General features: G+C 38.7%; 1 protein-coding gene across 7 annotated transcripts in view; it reads left to right on the top strand.

Annotated features, from left to right (window-relative positions):
• scml4 (Scm polycomb group protein like 4) overlaps positions 1-8,247 on the top strand; it is a 37,543-nt gene that overhangs the window by 9,600 nt on the left and 19,696 nt on the right. For 2 of the 7 annotated variants that reach the window (XM_016293276.1, XM_016293273.1), the window contains exon 1: positions 3,217-3,330. The exons of 4 other annotated variants lie outside the window; for them this stretch is intronic. The gene's annotated coding sequence lies outside the window, so the exon portion shown is untranslated. Of the gene's footprint in view, positions 1-3,216; positions 3,331-3,559; positions 3,668-8,247 lie in introns of those variants that run through there. One more of the 7 variants, XM_016293275.1, reaches the window with a different exon arrangement.

The following is an 8,247-nucleotide window of genomic DNA, read 5'->3' as shown; positions in this document are numbered from 1 at the left end:
GGGGGGGGGGGGGGGGGGGTCCTGGTATTCCCTGTGTTATGGGGACCAAATGTCCCCACAAGGTTATACCAGTACATTTGAACCTTGTGGGAACGTTTTTTTAGAAACAGGCAACAGGAAACAGGCTTATAAATGAAATGAAAATCTAAAATAGCAGAAAGTTTTGTGTAAGGGGTAGATTTAGGGGTAGGGTTAGGGATAGAAAATAAAGGGAAGGGATAGAAAAGGGATAGAAAATATACAAATATAAATATAAAGTATAAAAATCATTGCGTCTATGGAATGTCCCCATAAAACATGGAAACAGTGTGTGTGTGCTTTGTGATGGTACTTTTATAGTACTTGTAGTTTTCTTGTAGCAGCAAAGTGCTGATATAGAAGGGGCCAAAATGTAATTTATTGCCTCACTGCCCAATGGCTTAACCTTTTCATGCAAAGATTTTTCCTGAATCTTATTTCACTGTCCAGTTTACATAGTGGTTAATCTTTTGCTTGTGTATCTAACAACATTATCCTGGACAGAGCAAGTCAGCAGATACTTGACTACACTGTCTGTACACTCGCCAGCATGTGATAGTGTGTGAGTGTGGGTGGTACACGAGCCAGACCCCCCCCCCCCCCAAACACACACACACTACCGACTCAGGGAGTGCTACACATTCCCAGCGTTCTTCTGAGAGTTCTTCGGAAGCTTCTTTCAACTCTGTACAGTGCTAGGACTCAGTCTTGAGATTATCGCAGTGTTGAGATTATCCTCTAGTTCAACGATAAGGCCAAGAATGGGGGGCTTTAACCAAATGCACCTTTTGAAATCATCTACTTCTTTAGTTTGCCTGGTTGAAAGCATGTAGTATATGCACTCCATGGTCAGTGAAGCTTCCTTCTCAGTGATCATATGACAAGTGACTAGCACCACCACTGATGAGTTATTGTTATAGCAAAGTGAAAGCTAATGAAACTAATGTGCCTTATGGCTTAGTGCTCAGAAGCATTTAGGCAGTGCTGATGTGTGCTGATGGTTCAGTGTTTGTGTTGTTGATAATAGAAGAGTTCAATATTTCTACTGGTTTGCCTTTCTATTTAATGTGGCCTGTTTGAGTTTTTGGACATGTGATCTTTCATTTGGTTGATTTCTTGGATTTTATTGTGCTTTTTGTGGCATTAAAATCAGTGTTTCTGTTATTTAAATCTATATGACATAGGTGTGTCAGTGCACATGAAACGCTTTGTGATTGATTTAATAGTATTCTACTTACTAAAATATAAACTGATGTGTGCTGATGGTTCAGTGTTTGTGTTGTTGATAATAGAAGAGTTCAATATTTCTACTGGTTTGCCTTTCTATTTAATGTGGCCTGTTTGAGTTTTTGGACATGTGATCTTTCATTTGGTTGATTTCTTGGATTTTATTGTGCTTTTTGTGGCATTAAAATCAGTGTTTTTTATTTAAATCTATATGACATAGGTGTGTCAGTGCACATGAAACGCTTTGTGATTGATTTAATAGTATTCTACTTACTAAAATATAAAGTGGTGGTGGGCTTTCCATGATTCACAATAAAGTGCCTGAATTTTTATAAAAAAAGGGGCAGCGTATAATATCTAGCTCGATAATACCCCAATTATTCAGAGATATTCTTAATGTTATACACATCAGTTAAAATATTGTTCTCCAAGCTTCTATAAAAATTGTTTCAGACAATGTGATTACACACAAGCTAGGGTGTTTAAATATGGAGAAGCCCTTTGTATAAAATTTACCCAAATTAGTGTTTTCAAGAGCTGGGGACAGGCATTTATTTATTTATTTGCCCTTAAAAATTAAATATTTTACATTATTAGTTGTTAATTATTATCCGCCAAGTGTAATTAAATTATATAACAACACCCTGTTTGAAACAAATCTGCTTGACGTTGGGGCGGGGCAAAAGTATCAATTATTATATTATATTATTATTATATTAATTTAAACAATTATTATCAAACAATTATTTAGACTCCGTGTATATCAAACTGCACGTTTTCTGCGTAAAAATAAGGGTAGTTTTTGGCTTTGGACTAAAACAAAAAGCAGAAGGGCTTATTGAAAAATTGAAAAATGCAAATTCATTCTCTCTTCATTCTTTCGCTTTTCACCAGGAATATAGCCATTTCCCCGGTAACCGCAGTAAACAAACCAGCGCAGCACCAGATTTTGCAACTTGCAGCGCTCATATTTAATCAATTAAACCATAGCCTTTTGAAGTGTAAGCTATATCTCAAATTTTCATGTATATTTGTTTTTTTGACCGGAGCACCACCCGAGTCTTCTCCTCCTGTCCCATTTCTACCAGTGATCCTTTCCTTCCCGCGGTACTCATCACTGTTGTAGGTTGCCAAGTTGAGGGGACAAATGGGTTGAAATTTGTATGTGTCATTTGTGTGAGAAGGATGTATTTCATACAAGATCTGGCAACTTTTGGAACCAATCTGGAATTTTTTTTGTGTTCATTTTTCATATAATGAGGTTTGGGCCATACAAATTACGGTAGTTTTACCGGAGGCGAATGTAGCAAACATATAAAACATAAAAAAACATTTTTTTATAGAAACATTAAAAATACGGCAGGAATACGGGAAAATATTTAAACGGGATGATAGTGAGATAGAATGGTAAAATACGGGAGAATCCCGGGAAAAACGGGAGGGTTGACAGGTATGATGATAAGGTATTATTCATACTTTACTTCTGTTTCGTTTTACAATATTTTACAGTATACACTTACATGTTTTCTTTTAAAATATGTTTTTTTAACCTTATATAAATGTAGTCTATACCAGTTTTTTTTTCTTTCTTTGTTTGTTTATTTATCGGTGTTGTTGTTTGCAGTATTTGTTTACATTATTTAAACACCGAGAAAGAACTCGAAATCGGTTTCATGCCCACATGAGAAAACGCATGCATATTTTATGCGTCTTTTTTCTGAGGATTTTTTAAGTCTATACAACTAGGATGGCGATTTGTTCTAGCTGATTTAAAAAATAGGCTACTACTACTCATAGCGTTTTGGGAGTCTTGGCTGCTCTAAACGCTACTGTAGTGTGAATGATTCCGCAGGCTCTGCATCAGTTTATGACTATGGCAAAGGGAGGATGTTAGGCGCCTAGTTGCCATGACGACAGAAAGGGGACGAAGTAGCGGCTGCGGAGCGCGCGGTGGTATCGCGAGCGCGCCGTGGCTCTCAGGGCTGGCGGGGCTTTCAGAAGCGGCCGGTCTGAGGCACGGAAGCGAGTTTGATACGCTATTCTTGACATTGCTGATAACGATTCCGCTCCAGCGCTGGGAACTCGGTGAGTGTTCATACATTTAAAATGTCTTTACGTGCCATTGATTTCGCGGTGAGATTAGGAGATAAGGAAGGAAGAGCTCGCGCAATGCAACGCTGCTCGTAAACATGAACACGCGCATGTGGAACGGTGCTCTATATTTGACGCTCTATTTTTAATGGCGCTCTCTCTCTCTCTCTCTCTCTCAGGCTGCTTTCTGGACGTTTTGCGGGGTTTTCTGTCATTGGAAGTAGGATAAAATCGTGTAGATGTAGGAAAAACCATTGTGCGTGAGAAATAGATTAATGTAATTACGCATGGCCTGGCTGATGCATGGGATAGAGAGAGAGAGCGCGCGCAGGTGAGCGGAAATAATCTGATGTTTAGAAAGTGCATCTGAATATAATTTGAAATTGGGGCCATCCCTATTTGTCTTGTAAACAAATAATAATAACTAAAATAGACGATTTATTTTATATTTCGTTTATAATATATCACATGACATGTTAATTGATGTTTTGTGCAGATAACTTCTTGTATTCTTACTATTTGTCATTTAGTCTCATGAATGTTTGTCTGGAAAAGCAGAAAAGTAGATTCGTGTCATTTTATTATCTCTGCCTGCACAGCTGAGCTTCAAGGTGTCTATTGTCTGTACAGACTATGCACAGCGAATGCACTTCACATATTGCATGGGCATATTTATTACCCACCCTTTATAAATGAATATGAAAGTAGCGTGTTCGGTGTATTTAGTCACAGAATCGATACAAATAATTAGAAGGTAGCATAATAATGAAAATGATCAATAATTATCCCTATTTTATTATTTGTATTATTATTATGGTCATTTTAACTGTAGTTATGAGAAGTAATTCATAATATGTATTACTAATTTCTTTGTCCAAGAAATCATAATTAAATAATTATATCCTAAAATTCCACCTTAAAAGGTCCCAGTTCATCAGAGTTCCAGGCAATACTTATTTAAAGAGGAAGGATGAGAGAGGAGGAGAGCAGGGGAAGCCGTCTGTCAGGGCCGATCTTGAGGCCAGGCGCCACAGCTGGAGGGGGAGGGGATGAGAGTGAAGGAGGACTGGGGGAGGGGGACTGACTGAGAGAGAGAGAGAGAGAGAGAGTTGGAAGAGCTGAGGATAGTGAAGATGCTTTTATGTGGCTCAGTGTCTGTTTCTTCCACAGTCTGCACAGTGTAGGCCACCTCACAGCTTCACCATCAAGCTTTTGTTCTTCAAATAATTCATACCAGCCCAGTTTCATATGTGTAGGGTTTGTGAAGTATGTTTTTCTGGTATTTACACAATAAATATGATTGTAATATGTAATTATGGATGATCTGTATGTTACATTTTTTGTGCATTGTTTCTACTTTTTAATTGGACTGCATTGCTGTTGTAGTACTAAGTACTCTTTTCTTGTTTGTTTCACTGTGATGTTTCCAGGAACAGCTGCTAGTTTGCAGGTTGCACCGGTTGCAGTGTTTGAGCTGTGGTCATGTGTTTGAGTTGAAATCTCAGAATGAATATGTTAAAGCACGGACTGTTATTTTAATTCAAACTGTTTTGGTTTTGGTTGGTTTGATGTTTGTTTTCTGTAAATTTAAGGGTTAGTTCACTCAAAAAAATGAAAATTCTGTCATTAATTACTCACCCTCATGTCGTTCCAAACCCGTAAGACCTCCATTCATTTTCGGAACACAAATTAAGATATTATTGATGCATTCTGAGAGCTCTCTGACCCTCCCTTAGACAGCAAGAGTCCTTATACGATCAACGTCCAGAGACGTAGCAAGGAGATCGGTAAAATAATCCTAGGTTTGTCTGAATTGTCGTTGTGTTTTCTGACTTGTTAATTTGTTTTCGGATTTGTCGTTGTGTATTCTGACTTGTTATAATGTTTTCTGAATTGTTGTTATGCTTTCTGAATTGTTTTTTAGTTTTTTAGACTTGCATTTGCATTTGTAATTTGTTATTTTGTTTTCAGAATTGTGATTTGTTTTGCACTTCTCGGCCACTGTATAAGTGAAGTGACATGTGACCCATACTCGGAATTAGTGCTCTACATTTATCCCATCCAAAGTGCACACACACAGCAGTGAACACACACCGTGAACACACACCCGGAGCAGTGGGCAGCCATTTTTTGCTGCGGGGAGCAGTTGGGGGTTCGGTGCCTTGCTCAAGGGCACCTCAGTCATGGTATAGAACAGCGGTGGCGAACTCCGGTCCTGGAGAGCCGCAGCCCTGCAGAGTTCAGCTCTAACCCTAATTAAAACTCACCTGCCTGTAGCTTCCTAATAACTGTTCAGACCTTGATTAGCTTGTTCAGGTGTGTTTGATTAGGGTTGAAGCAAAACTCTGCAGGGCTGCGGCTCGCCAGGACCGACATTCGCCACACCTGGTATAGAAGGTGGAAGAGAGCGCTGTACATTCACTCCCCCCACCTACAATCCCTGCTGGTACGAGACTCGAACCCGCAACCTTTGGGTTACGAGTCCGACTCTCTAACCAGTAGGCCACGACTTCCCCATGTGACATCAGGGATTCAACCGTAATATTACGAAGCTACGAGAATACTTTTTGTGCACAAAAGAGGTCTTACTGGTTTGGAACGACATGAGGGTGTGTAATTAATGACATAATTTTAATTTTTAGGTGAACTATCCCTTTAAGGGAAAGGGAAATTCCAGGGTTCCCACTGTCATAGAAAACCTGGAAATATCAGCGAATCTTAAAACTGTGATTTCTATGCCTGGAAAAGACATGGAAATGAAAATCCTAATAAATAAAATGCAAAATATAATTGAAAGTTCAATAGATAATATCTATCTATATATATATACACTGTGTTCCAAATTATTATGCAAGTGACATATCAATAGGATTTCGGTACAATAAAGAGTCAGATTTTTGTTTGTTTTGATTTTCACATCATTTCAGGTAACTGGTATCAATCTCAGACAGGTTTGTTCAATAGTTTGCCAGGTCTTCTTAGGTAAATGGAAACCCTACTTAAAGAGGTTGTTCCACATCATTAAGCAAGTCACAGTTCTCATGCAATATGGTGAGGAAGAAAGATCTTTCTGAAGATGAAAATAATTAAACAATGCAATTTCTTGCAAAAGGCATCAAAACAAAAGCGAAAAGCAAATAGAGATTATTGAACTGTCAAAAGATTTGTGACTTAGAGCACAGAAGATCTTGGTCAGATAAAGATTTATTAAGGAAAGTTTGTCAAACAAATTAATTGTATTGTAATGGCAGCTGTAAAAAAAGCCACTGCTGAGCAGCAAACAGGTGTTTGAAGCTACTGGAGTCTCAAGATCCTCTCCATTTAGACTGACAGTTGTGTGTAAATCTGCGTTTCAGTCACTGCTAACCAAACCTCACAAAGAGAAACCTGCACAGTAGCTGTAGAAACACATGAAGACTTGTTTTTAAATAGTTTTATTCACTTATCAATGCTGCAGTACAATGGATGGTCCAGATAAATGGATTTTTGATAGTTGATGAATGGCCATCCTATTCCAATGAGACTGCAACATCAGCAAGGAGGTGGTGGGTGATGATTTGGGTTGGAACATTGGGAAGTGAAGTGAGATATAAGGTCATTTTAGGGTGTCAAAATGACTTCTGCAAGATATGAGGAGTTCATAACTGACCATTTTCTGCTGTGGTATAAAATGAAGAATAGTGCTCTCGGAAATAAAAGGATTTTCATGCAGGACAACACACTATCCCATGCTGCATAAATACCATGGTGCTAAACAGAAAAATGTGTTTCTACAGCCACTGTGCAGGTTTCTCTTTGTTAGGTTTGGTTACATCTTCAGAAAGATCTTTCTCACCATATTGCATGAGAACTGTGACTTGCTTAATAATGTGGAACAACCTCTTTAAGTAGGGTTTCCATTTACCTAAGAAGACCTGGCAAACTATTGTCTGAGATTGATACCAGTTACCTGAAATGATGTGAAAATCAAAACAAAAATCTAAAACAAAAAATCTATTGTACCGAATTGTACCGAAATCCTATTGATATGTCACTTGCATAATAATTTGGAACACAGTGTATATATATGACCCTGGACCACAAAACCGGTCTTAAGTCGCTGGGGTATATTTGTAGCAATAGCCAATAATACATTGTATGGGTCAAAATTGTCGATTTTTCTTTTATGCCAAAAATCATTAGGATATTAAGTAAAGATCATGTTCCATGAAGATATTTTGTAAATATATCAAAACGTAATTTTTGATTAGTGATATGCATTGCAAAGGACTTAATTTGGACAACTTTAAAGGCAATTTTCTCAATATTTAGATTTTTTTGCACCCTCAGATTTCAGATCTTCAAATCGCAGCCAAATATTGTCCTATCCTAACAAACCGTACATCAATGGAAAGCTTTTTTATGATGTATAAACTAGAGCCCGACCGATATATCGTTTTGCCGAAATTATCGGGCAATATGAGCCTGTCGCCCGATATATCGATATCGGCGAATATGCCGCCGATATGAAATTTGTTTTTTACAGAACATATAATGCAGATAAAGTGTTTGAAATGGTGTAATTACTTAGTTTGTCCAGCAGAGCACGCTCCATTGTTTGCTACTGGCGACCTGGATGAAACGCTTTAAAGCTTAAGTCTATGGAATACCATTGAAACTTTGAACGGCCATATCTCTGTAACGGTGCGGCAATTCCGCACCAAATTTGGGGGATCCCTTCAGCTCGAGGAACCCTCTCGAACGCAAATCGAGTGTATGTCTCAAGGCTCTTTTTCGAATGAGACCACCCCCGCGTCGATAGCCCCCTGGGTTCGGGAGTTACGGATGGTTAAATTCGCGGTCCGGCGCCGACCGATCTAGAGATCCCGGGGGGCTACCGACGCGTGGAGGGTGGCGTTCGAGAGGGCTCCT

The sequence above is a fragment of the Sinocyclocheilus grahami genome, unplaced genomic scaffold (assembly GCF_001515645.1).
Source record: "Sinocyclocheilus grahami isolate Dianchi unplaced genomic scaffold, SAMN03320097.WGS_v1.1 scaffold301.1, whole genome shotgun sequence".
NCBI lineage: Eukaryota > Metazoa > Chordata > Actinopteri > Cypriniformes > Cyprinidae > Sinocyclocheilus > Sinocyclocheilus grahami.
This window is presented reverse-complemented; position numbering and strand designations above follow the sequence as displayed.